Source organism: Colobus angolensis, unplaced genomic scaffold (genome assembly GCF_000951035.1).
Source record: "Colobus angolensis palliatus isolate OR3802 unplaced genomic scaffold, Cang.pa_1.0 Scaffold41, whole genome shotgun sequence".
Taxonomy (NCBI): domain Eukaryota; kingdom Metazoa; phylum Chordata; class Mammalia; order Primates; family Cercopithecidae; genus Colobus; species Colobus angolensis.
In genome coordinates, this window is record NW_012117488.1 from 709,704 (window position 1) to 720,859 (window position 11,156).

Genomic DNA, 11,156 nt, shown 5'->3' on the forward strand with positions numbered 1-11,156 from the left:
AAAGGGGAATTGAGGAGTTGAGAGAAGTCTTAAATATAGGAAGGATTTTCCTGGCAGATTATATTGAAACTGCTTGCAGTGTGGATGGTTATTCTAACTGTGGTCAAAGGTGCCCACTTGAGGGGTAAGTAAGCACTGGAATCCAACTCTTGTTCTGCTCATCAAGCCGTATACATTGATCCCAGGTAGAGTCAGCTCAAAGGGTGCACCTTCCTCTTGTTCTTGCAAAGGTGCGCTGTGGGCCAGTTGCAGCCCTATCTTCATGTTCCAGAGGACAGAATTAGGCCCAAATATTGAAAGTTACATGGATGCCGATTTGTAGTTAGTATAAGGAAAAGATGGCTTATGAACTTCATCTCATTTAATCCTTGTAACAGCCTTGAAAGGTAGGTACAGTTACTGCCCTCACTTTACAGAAAGAAAACTGAAGCTGATAAGCAACTTTTCCAACATTCATAAGAGGCAAACAGGATGTAAACTAGGCTTTTCTAATTAAAAAAACACCCATGGTCCCATGGTCATTCTACTCTACATTATGATACCGCTTACTAAACATCTGTGCAGTCCTATATTATAAAGGACTGTTTTGGAAGTTGGCAGTTTCCCCATTTCTTTCAGTGTTTAAGAACAGGTCGAATGCACACTCATCAGATGTGTTACAGAGGGGACCCAAATATCCTGTGTAGTTGAATCAGGTGATGACTACACAGTGTGAAATCAGTCAGGAAAATAGAAGCCACTCTATATATTTCAAATATAAAGGATTTTAATGCAGAGAATTAGAGGCATACTAACTATTGGAAAAGTTGGGGGGATCAAAATCCTGAGAATTATGGCCTCTCCCCTCCAACCTTTCAAGCCTCAAAGGAATGTCTGTTATTGGAAGAGATGCTGACTCTGACCAGGGACCACATGGAGAAGGAGATGCTGGGAAATGTAATTCCTGACTAGAAGCAGGTGATGGTGAAACAGAGTTGACAACAGACACTCCAGCAAAATCCTGAAGTCCCTTCCCACCATAATGGTGTAGGGTTTTATGACGTGAACTTCCTTGCTTTATAGGGAGTTGGAAGTTAAAAGTAACAAGGGCTCTTGACACCATGCAAAGATACAGCACAAAATGATATAGCTGAAACTATAGGTACATTTTCACGTCATCATTTTGCCTAAGATTTGAGCACCTTAAACTGGGCTGGGCCAAGGAAAACCAGGTAGCTATAAAGCCAGGCCTGTTCCTCAGATTTTAGAAAAATTAGTTTTTACATAAAGGATTATGTTCATAGGAAATATATTATGAGTAGCAATAGTTAGGAGGCTATCTTTATGTGTGGTAAAACAGAATTTAGCATGGAAGGAACCTAGATGCCATTTGGTTCCAGATAACCTAAACCACTTCTCATTTACCTATTAAGGAGATTATTCATGTATAAATAATTTCCAATAATTTGTAATTTCCACAGGAAACATGGACATCTCTGAGAGGGTGATTGGGAGATGTGAGTAGTAACAGCACACCTTCCACTGAGAATCCTGGCTAACTGCAGACAGGGAGGAATTGTGGCAAGCAGGGCAATGGTAATGAATTTGCAGAGCTACCTCTTTAGAGTTCAAGACCTACCAATTTGCCCAACTTGCTGGTTGACAACACCTCTATTTTACTGCAACAGCCAAGGGAAGTTAAGGGACTAAGTAAAATCACAAGCAACTTAATAGCAGACTCGAGATTGGAATTCAAATGTCCTGATACTCAGCCTGAGATGCTTTCTATGATAGCATCCTCTGCCTAGCAATCATAGATCAATCAATCCATCATCTATCCACCTGTCTATCTATCCTTCTATTCTTTCCTCTGTCTATGCCTCTATTATGCTATATCCATCTAGTCATCCAGCTGGGTAATCTCTCCTTTCATGCATCCATGTATGGGCATGAGACTCTATGAAGATAGGAGAAGGCATCTATTTCCCTTTCTAGAGTTAATGGAAGAAGGGAAGTAGGAAATGGGGGAGCTATTGATTTTTGTTTGTTTGTTTTGGCTCCTACCTGAGTAAAGAAAAAGGTTTTAGTCCATAACACAGCATCATAACAATAGCAGGACCTATGAATTTTTCCAACAGGTAATTCCAGGCTAAAGAGAATGTATTTGAGAAACAGCCCAGTGTGCTGCAATATTGAAACAATAGGCCACTATAGTTACAACATACCAGCTATTGATAATGAGATTACAGACTCCCGCCTACAAGTTTCTCCCTTCTTTGTCCCAGTACTCAATTTTGTTGCTGGAGTGAGGGCCTTGGTGCTGTGAGCAAGTCTTTTGCTTACATTTGGCGAAAGAACTCTTGCGGCTTGGTAAGTATTAGTCAAGCCACATAGTCTTAGATCACCTTAGGAAATAAATCCTTAAAATAACTTGGTTAAAGTTAGAAAATAATGTCACTATTTACATGTCTGAATCTAGTCATGCTATTTATGCATATGTTTTGTTTATTGTATTGAAAGAGCTGTTCTCTTCTGCCAAGCCTTAGGGGAACATTAATCAAATTCATTAATTACTAAACATATGGCTTACATCTGAAATATTTTGCTTGAATTTGGAGGCTTGAATTTTTTTTTTTTTTTTTTTTTTTTTTTTTTTTTTGTCTCGCTGTGTCGCCCAGGCTGGAGTGCAACGGCGTGATCTCTGCTCACTGCAAGCTCTGCCTCCCGGGTTCACGCCATTTTCCTGCCTCAGCCTCCCAAGTAGCTGGGACTACAGGCGCCCGCCACCGCACCTGGCTAATTTTTTGTATTTTTAGTAGAGACGGGGTTTCACTGTGTTAGCCAGGATGGTCTCGATCTCCCGACCTCATGATCCACCCTTCTTGGCCTCCCAAAGTGCTGGGATTACAGGCGTGAGCCACTGCGCCCGGCCTGGAGGCTGAATTTTAAGAGGCACTTTGACTAACTAGAGTGTGTTCAGAAGTGGTCAGGATTAATAATCATAATAAAATATAATTAAAAAAACACTGTGTTCTGTGCTAAGCGCGTTACATGGGTTGTTACATTTTTATTCCTCACTGTGTTTTACCTTTGAGCATGTTGAGGATTAGAAAGCTTGAGTTGCCAAAGGCCATATAGTAAGTTGCTGAGGTCACATGTGGGCCCTGACACCAGAACCTGAGCTTTATCCACTCACTGTACTGTGAGGAACCTGGAAACCATCTCCTATGAGAAGCTGTAGAAGAACTGAGAATGTGTGTGCTGATGAAGAACTAAGACCAGTGGAGCAAGTCATGGAATGCCAGATTTTATCTCAATAGAAGGAAGCTTCCCTTCCTTAGAACTCAGCATTCAAGCAAAAAGCAAGAGATCCCGTTTTAAGGACTGGATAAAAGATTTTAACGTTAACATATGCTGAATCTATGCTTTTTTGTTGTTGGTTTGTTTGTTTTGTTTTGTTTTGTTTTTCGCGAGACGAAGTCTCTCTCTGTCACCCAGGCTGCAGTGCAGTGGCGCGATCTTGGCTCACTGCAACCTCCCGGGTTCAAGCGATTCTCCTGCCTCAGCAGGAGTAGCTGGGACTACAGATGCGCGCCACAATGCCCAGCTAATTTTTGTATTCTGAGTAGAGACGCGGTTTCGCCATGTTGGCCAGGCTGGTCTTAAACTCCTGACCTCAGGTGATCCACGCGCTTCAGCCTCCCGAAGTGCTGGTACAGGCGTGAGCCACTGCACCCAGCCGATATGCTGAATCTATGAAGTGAGCAAAATAGAACAGACAGCCAAATTATTGGTTTCATTTCTGCTTACTACCAGAAAAACAAAAATCTCTAATTCCTGGTATTTTTCTTAAAAGTTGACTACAGGGTGAATGCCAGATTTAGGCCCACTTTCTCCAAATGTGTCAACTATCTTTTTCATGCTACTTAGTTGTTGAAACGATGTAATTCTTAGATCTGACCCTTAGATTCCTACCTCACAATTTTTTTTTTTACTTTTACTTTTGAGACATGGCAGGGTTTTGTGCTGTCACTCAGACTGAAGGTCAGTGGTGTAACTATAGCTCACTGCAACCTCAAAACCCTGGGATAAAGAGATCTTCCTGCCTGAGCCTCCTGAGTAGCTCGGACTACAGGGCCATGCCACCAAGCTTAGCTAATTTTCCTCACATACTGTTCTAAGGATTGAATGAGTTAATGTATGTGGAGGGCTTTATATCTCTCACATGTGAGAGATCAGCAGAAACAAAATGTGTGTTAAGTCTCCTCAATTTTTTTTCTATATAATGATACAGATCAACCTTTAAAGCTACTGAATCAATCAGATATCTCTCTTTTTTTTTTTTTTTTTTTTTTGAGACGGAGTCTCGCTCTGTCTCCCGGGCTGGAGTGCAGTGGCCGGATCTCAGTTCACTGCAAGCTCCGCCTCCCGGGTTTACGCCATTCTCCTGCCTCAGCCTCCCGAGTAGCTGGGACTACAGACGTCCGCCACCTCGCCCGGCTAGTTTTTTGTATTTTTTAGTAGAGACGGGGTTTCACCGGGTTAGCCAGGATGGTCTCGATCTCCTGACCTCGTGATCCGCCCGTCTCGGCCTCCCGAAGTGCTGGGATTACAGGCTTGAGCCACCGCGCCCGGCATCTCTCTAGTAAATATGGTCACATGAATATATTCAAGGCCGTCACTGCTAGTAATGATATTTACACAATCAAGACTAGTAGTACAAATTACTTTTAAAGAATTATACTCTAATATTAGAAAGTTCTTTTTATCTTATATGTAAAGTCTTCCCTCAAACTCTGGTCCAGGCAAAATAAATGACTTTCATGTTTTGATTTTGCCATAAATTTTAGTGTATCTATTCCACATCCTGTCTTTCCAGCTGCCTGGAACACTTTTTCCTCTCCTCCTTTCTCCATCTCCCTTTCTCTAGCCAATATCTACTTATCCTTTAGGCCCTTCCCTTAGGGGTACTTTTCTCCAGGAAGCACTCCCTAACACTTTGTGCCATCTCTAGGCTTGGTTAGATGTCCCTCCCCTGTGCTCCCATGGCCATGTGTAATATTGCAACCATTCTACATATCAACTCCCTTGTAACACATTTATTGTATTCTCTCTTTTCTCCAGCCTACAAAGTCTGGCAACTCAGGGATAACCTATTTTGTTCATGATTGTATCCTTAGGGATACAATCCCTAAGTGATTGAGATTGTGTTCTGGGATTGGGATTGGAAATGTGTCTGGCACATTTGTGGAATGAATAACATGTAACATATAATCTTTTTCTTTCTCTCTTTTTTTTTTTTTTAGACAGAATATTGCTCTGTTGCCAGGCTGGAGTGCAATGGTGCTATCGCAGCTCACTGCAACCTCCGCCTCCCCGGTTCAAGAAATTCTCCTGCCTCAACCTCCCGAGTAGCTGGGACTACAGGCACATGCACCACCATACCTGGCTAATTTTTTGTATTTTAGTAGAGACGGGGTTTCACCATGTTGGCCAAGATGGTCTCGATCTCCTGACCTCGTGATCCGCCCACCTCAGCCTCCCAAAGTGCTGCGATTACAGGCGTGAGCCACCGCACCTGGCCATAATGATTTTTTTTTTTTTCTAATGTGAAAACAGAATTCCATTAAATTAATGACTTACCCAAGACCTCAGGGGGTCAATGTAGCTCTCTGCAAATCAGCTTGTGTATGCATCATTACTATATTAATTTTTTTCTTTTTGCTCAAGAAGCACCACATACACCATGCCAGAATTGTTACCATTTCGGCAATGAAATGTGCAAACACTGAGCTATACTCCCTATTGCCATTTCTGAATAGAGAGTGGCATGTTCACTAAAGTTTAACTGTATGACTAAATAAAGCAAGTGTTTGATGATGGTTGTTGAGTTGTACTTTGTGTAACTCAATGGATTTACTAAACATTTGCATTTGGGTTTACTAGCAAAATAGAATGTACTAAATATCAAACCAGAGCAAGCAGGTAAGTGAAGAAAAGAGGGCTACCTCCCAGAGCCAAGAAGGAAAGAGATGGACATATCTTCAACCAGTAGTGTTGATAGTTAATATATTCGGGTCCCAAATCTTACAATTTGGGTTACAGAAAGATCAGATTATATAAGTCTTTTGCATAGCTAGCTGGAAAAAAATGCTCTATAACTCAAGATTATATTTAACCTTTGATATATCTATTGAAGTATTCTTTCTTTGGTTTTTAGAAATGGGTTAACATTTGCCATTATTTTTTCCACATAAAAATAATGACCATAAAAATATAAATCAAGTTCAGCAGTAGTATCCAGTTCTGTACCCCCTTGTCTAAGAAACTACTGAAAGGGTGGTGAAGTGAAGTAAAACTGTTGTTTCTTTTCTCCCAAGTCACAAAATTGTCATATGGGGGAGAACTATAGTCAATTCTAGCAACTATAACTTGGTTGAAATTAGTACCTGTGTGTGTGTGTGTGTGTGTGTGTGTGTGTATTTCATTAGTTACTAATCCACCTATGAAATATCCAAAGTCTCTTCTGCAAATCTCTTCTTGGGACAATTTTCAGTGTCATAAATAGAGAAAAATATCAACATCTATATTTGCAATTTGTCTCATTGTAAGTTGAACTAACTATAAGGAGCTATACCGTATCTGAAACACTATAATAAAAAACAGAAGTATCTTAAACTGTGTGCAAACACAAAGGGGCTAAATTAAAGTGTCTGTTCATCTATCACTTTACATGGTGAGGAATAACGAACAGCTGATCATTCATCTGCCATTTTCTTCATGAGCAAAGTCAAAAAAAAAGATAACTCACCTTTCAAATGAAGACATTTCCTGAGAAATCAACAGTCATAGATTATACCGGTGTACATGTATGTGAATAAATGTGTCTTTGAAGGTACATCTATACTTCTACCTGAGTATAAAATTTTGAATACCCTTCTCATTACCACCAATCCCCCCTCCTTTTTTACAAGAAAGAATTTTGAAAAATAGTTCTTAAATCTTAGTTTGTATAAAATTCATGAGGATTCACAAACTTGTTTGTTATCTGATTGATAATATAATTTGTGAATTGAGTTCCCAGTCCAAAAAGAAAAATATTTATAAGCTTAAAAAGGAGAAAAGGTGGAGGAAGCCAAAGTAGAAATGAGGGGTGAAAGAACTTTCTCCTTGCACAATGAAAATACATACGCATATTCATAACCAAACATGCGCACGTTTACAAATGAGTGACCTTCAAAATAATATTTAAAAAAATGAAGTAAATGAAAATGTCTTGTAAATTAACTCTCCAGAAAAAGATAATTACATTATTGTATTAAGACATTACATTATTGTATTAACAGGGGCATTTTAGTTACTTTTTCCACCCGCTTAGAATCAAGGCATGCTATCATGAGTTTCAACAAAAATGAAAAACTATTAAAAGATAGAAAGCTGACAAATTTGATTTGCTTGGATACTGAACTCCAAATAAACATGTTGTTTGAACTCTGCCTGGTGTACTGCTTCTGCCAGGAAGTATTAAAGTAATAGCAAATGGTCAATATGTGCTTACATATCACATGTCAGGCTTATAGCAAGAATGTTCCACTCTTAGAAAATTATATTGTTAAAAACAAGTGACAAACCTTGAGTAGCCCCTTCAAATCCACAAAGACATTGGAGGAACTGAAGCATACTTATAATAAAACCAGGATTTCTAAAATAGAGAGAAGCTCAAGCTCATGTAGCATCTTGCCAAGTAATCATATAAAAATGATTACACAAATTTCCAACAATAAATTCCCTCTGCATTTGCAGAGAGAGCACATAGGGAAGGAAATAAGCACATCTTTAGAGGCAGACTTTTATCTATCAGACTCTTCTATGGAGCCTTTATAAGCATTTGTTTCCCCTTTTCTCCCCCTTTAATGTTTTTTCTGAACAGATTTTGAGAAGCCCTTGAAATGGGAAACATAAACTTAAATCCAGACTTAGAGCCAGGATTCATTTCTTGACAATGAAAAAGGGGAAAAAATCATCCCAAACTTGCTTGTCACTATCCAAGCAAATATCCTATCTATCATAAGAACTGTGGTTCCTGGGTAACAGATTAGGCACATCAATAAAATACTGTAACCACAGTTTGAGACAAATGCCCTGATATGTATAAGGTCAGAGGTTGACCAAGGTCACATAGAATCCTGACCATATTTATCACTGGCCAAGCTTCAAATCGAGTTTTAAATTTTGTCAGACATAAAAAAACAAACAACAACAACAACAAAAAACTGCTACCAGATGGTGTCAAGATAATTCCTCTCCATGTTAAAAACACACGCTTAGATACAGTCAATAGTAAAAATCAAATAATTAGTCCAAACACCACATACACCTGGCACCATTCCTACTCCAAGTTAGGAGGTACATTATTATAATTTCTGTGTCTCTCCAATTAAGACAGCCCATCCAACTAATATAGAGTAACTATAGTAGCCTACTAATGCAATTAGTGAATTGATTATTTTCTAGAGCATAGATCATCCCAAGACAATAGGAAGAGACAGAATGTTATTTCAAATAGAAATTTTACTTCCAACTGCAAGAGATTAGAAGCTCCCTCCCTGCCACTCCCACCTCTGCCCCGTACCTCCTTTGATTAAAAGAAAACTTGTTCATATTTTAGGATGTTTAGTGCCTACCATACAAAAGAACCCCCAAATTATAAATCCCCATATTTTGTGGCTAAACTCCATTCTTCAATTAATAAGAAAATGCAGTACAAATGTGTGGAAACTCCTCAGATGTGAGAAACCATATGCAATTGGTTCACAAAGTAAAAAGTAAAAGCAGAAAGAGACTTTAGGAAGGAGGATATTAATATGTCCAAATTAGTAAAATAAACAGAAAAATTGTTATGTGTTAGAAAGCACAAGGATGTATGTTATTACTAATTAATTTGTAGCATGTTTGCTTTAAAACAGTTTTTGAAAACATAAATGATTACATTTAATGATGACAAATATTTCTTTAGCTCTGGTCTGTTGTGGCATTTCACTGAGTAGGGGAGAGATCTAGAATCACAATTCTTCTAGCTGTTAAGATGAAATTCACATTCTATCTTAAAATGTGGATCTGAAGGGGAACAGATGAATCCCAGCAATGGTCATTTGTAGATGTAGAATATCATAAAATGCTAGGGGAAATTCTTCTGTTTGAATCATTCTGGGTACACAGAATTCCTATTAGGAATAATTAGGGTTCCTATTTTCCCCATGAGTCCTGCCTACTGCACTGCCAGAGAGAAAGCATCATGTAATTTTAATTATCAAGCCTACTGCAAAGCAAAGTTTTCTTGCTAGGAAGAGGCCAAATTATGGGACTTCTTGCATTTGGGTTCATTTCCTAGAAAAGCATCACTTTGGATAGGGCTATTCTTCCCCCACACCTCAGTGAAGCACAATAAAGATTTTATTCTATGCTCCAATAATCATTGGCAAGAGGATGATGCCTCCTTCTGTCATCACACAGGAAAAAGCACATGAAGAGGATGCCAGGAATCAGGAAGATGGGGTAAAGTGAGGTCACAACTGGCAACAGAAAACCATCCAGTCTTTGAACGCAAAGATTGTAAATGTCTACTGTTTTTAAAACTTATTCTTTTTGGCAGGGTTGCATATGTTCTCTGTGCTCATTCCACGAATCTGGCTGATTATTATTCCAATCACCAGAGGAAGAGAGAGTCACATTAATTTGTAGTAATTAATAGCACTGATGCATTTGACAGCGCATGTTAACAAGCCTCTTTGATTGTTTGGATCTCTAACTGCGGCCCTTCTTGTTTGCATCACCTCCAAGGAATTCATAATATCAAAGCTTAACGGTATCTGATACTTGTCAAAATGCAATTTATAAAAGTTTAATTCTTTTATTGATTTAGTTTGGTTTTGATGCCTGCAGAGTCAGCTCCCTTGACAGAACTTAGCGGATTCAAATGCTTGTCACCAGCTCGGCCTCCTTTTTGCAGGGAACAATTGCCATAGGCCAAGCCAACAGGCATGGTTTAATTGCCATTAATTAAAAGCATAAATCTCTTTTTTCTTCAGTAGCTCTGCTCTTAAAGGGGGCTGCACATATCTCTCTTTTCCTGTGTTTGTCAGAACACCTTCTGGCAAGCAAAGTTAACCCATTCCATCTTTCTAAGCACTTTCTGGAATAATCTTTTGAAGCATTGCTCTTATGATCTGATGTGAAATGCATGCGGTTCGGTGATATTTAACAAACTGGATTTCTTCTTTATTGCAGTATAATGAGGTCAAATGAATCCCTCCATGGGTTGTATACATGCTTAAATGGTTTTTGCATCAAATTCTTTTTGACAGCAAATAAAACAGCAGCCAAACAAAACATTAGCTACTTAAAATTGGAAGAGAGGGGGAACTGGGTGAAAATGAGCTTTTAAAACAAAAACACATATATGCCTTTTAACATTAGGTGCAAGTAACCTTCCAGCAAAATACGTCTGCCTGGTCATTTTCAGATTGGAAGCAATTAGTGAGATTCTTGGGATAAGGGGAAGTGCTGAGCTTAACAGAGCCCAAATGATTATACAGTAAATATTATTCCATCTCCGTTTACCTTCAGTATTATCATTAAATCTATTTCATTTAGAAGAGACCCAGTGATGTGAGCAAGGTAAAAATAATGAGGAGAACTCATCGCTCACTTTGATGAGAGAAGGTAAAGAGGGTGGGTGAAGTGGGTAGTTTCTTTTTATTATTTTTTTTACTTGCCCACAATTATCCTATGAAATGATTATCCACCAGGCTTTGCTATTCAATGGCGGTGTCAAAACAATTCGGTTTCCCCTGGCTGCCAAGCGCCTTCTCTTTCCCCCTCAGTCCTGCCGCCGTTCGGGGAAGTGTCGCTGTAAGCAGATTATTGCTTTAAAGCATTTACACATATTAGTTTTGCTGCATCTGCCAGCTTTAGCAGGATTGCCGAGCCGCGGAAGTCCTCCTCGCTTTATTTAAAAGAAGAAGAAGAAGAAAAAAAAAAAGTTCCGCGCTGGGCTTCTCGGCGTGCTCAGCGCATGAATATGTTATGCATCTGTTTTCCCCGGGTCAGGCTAGGGAGAGTGATTGATTTTTGGCCCCAGTGCACTTTTTGCGAAAATCTTTAAGCGAATGCGGTGT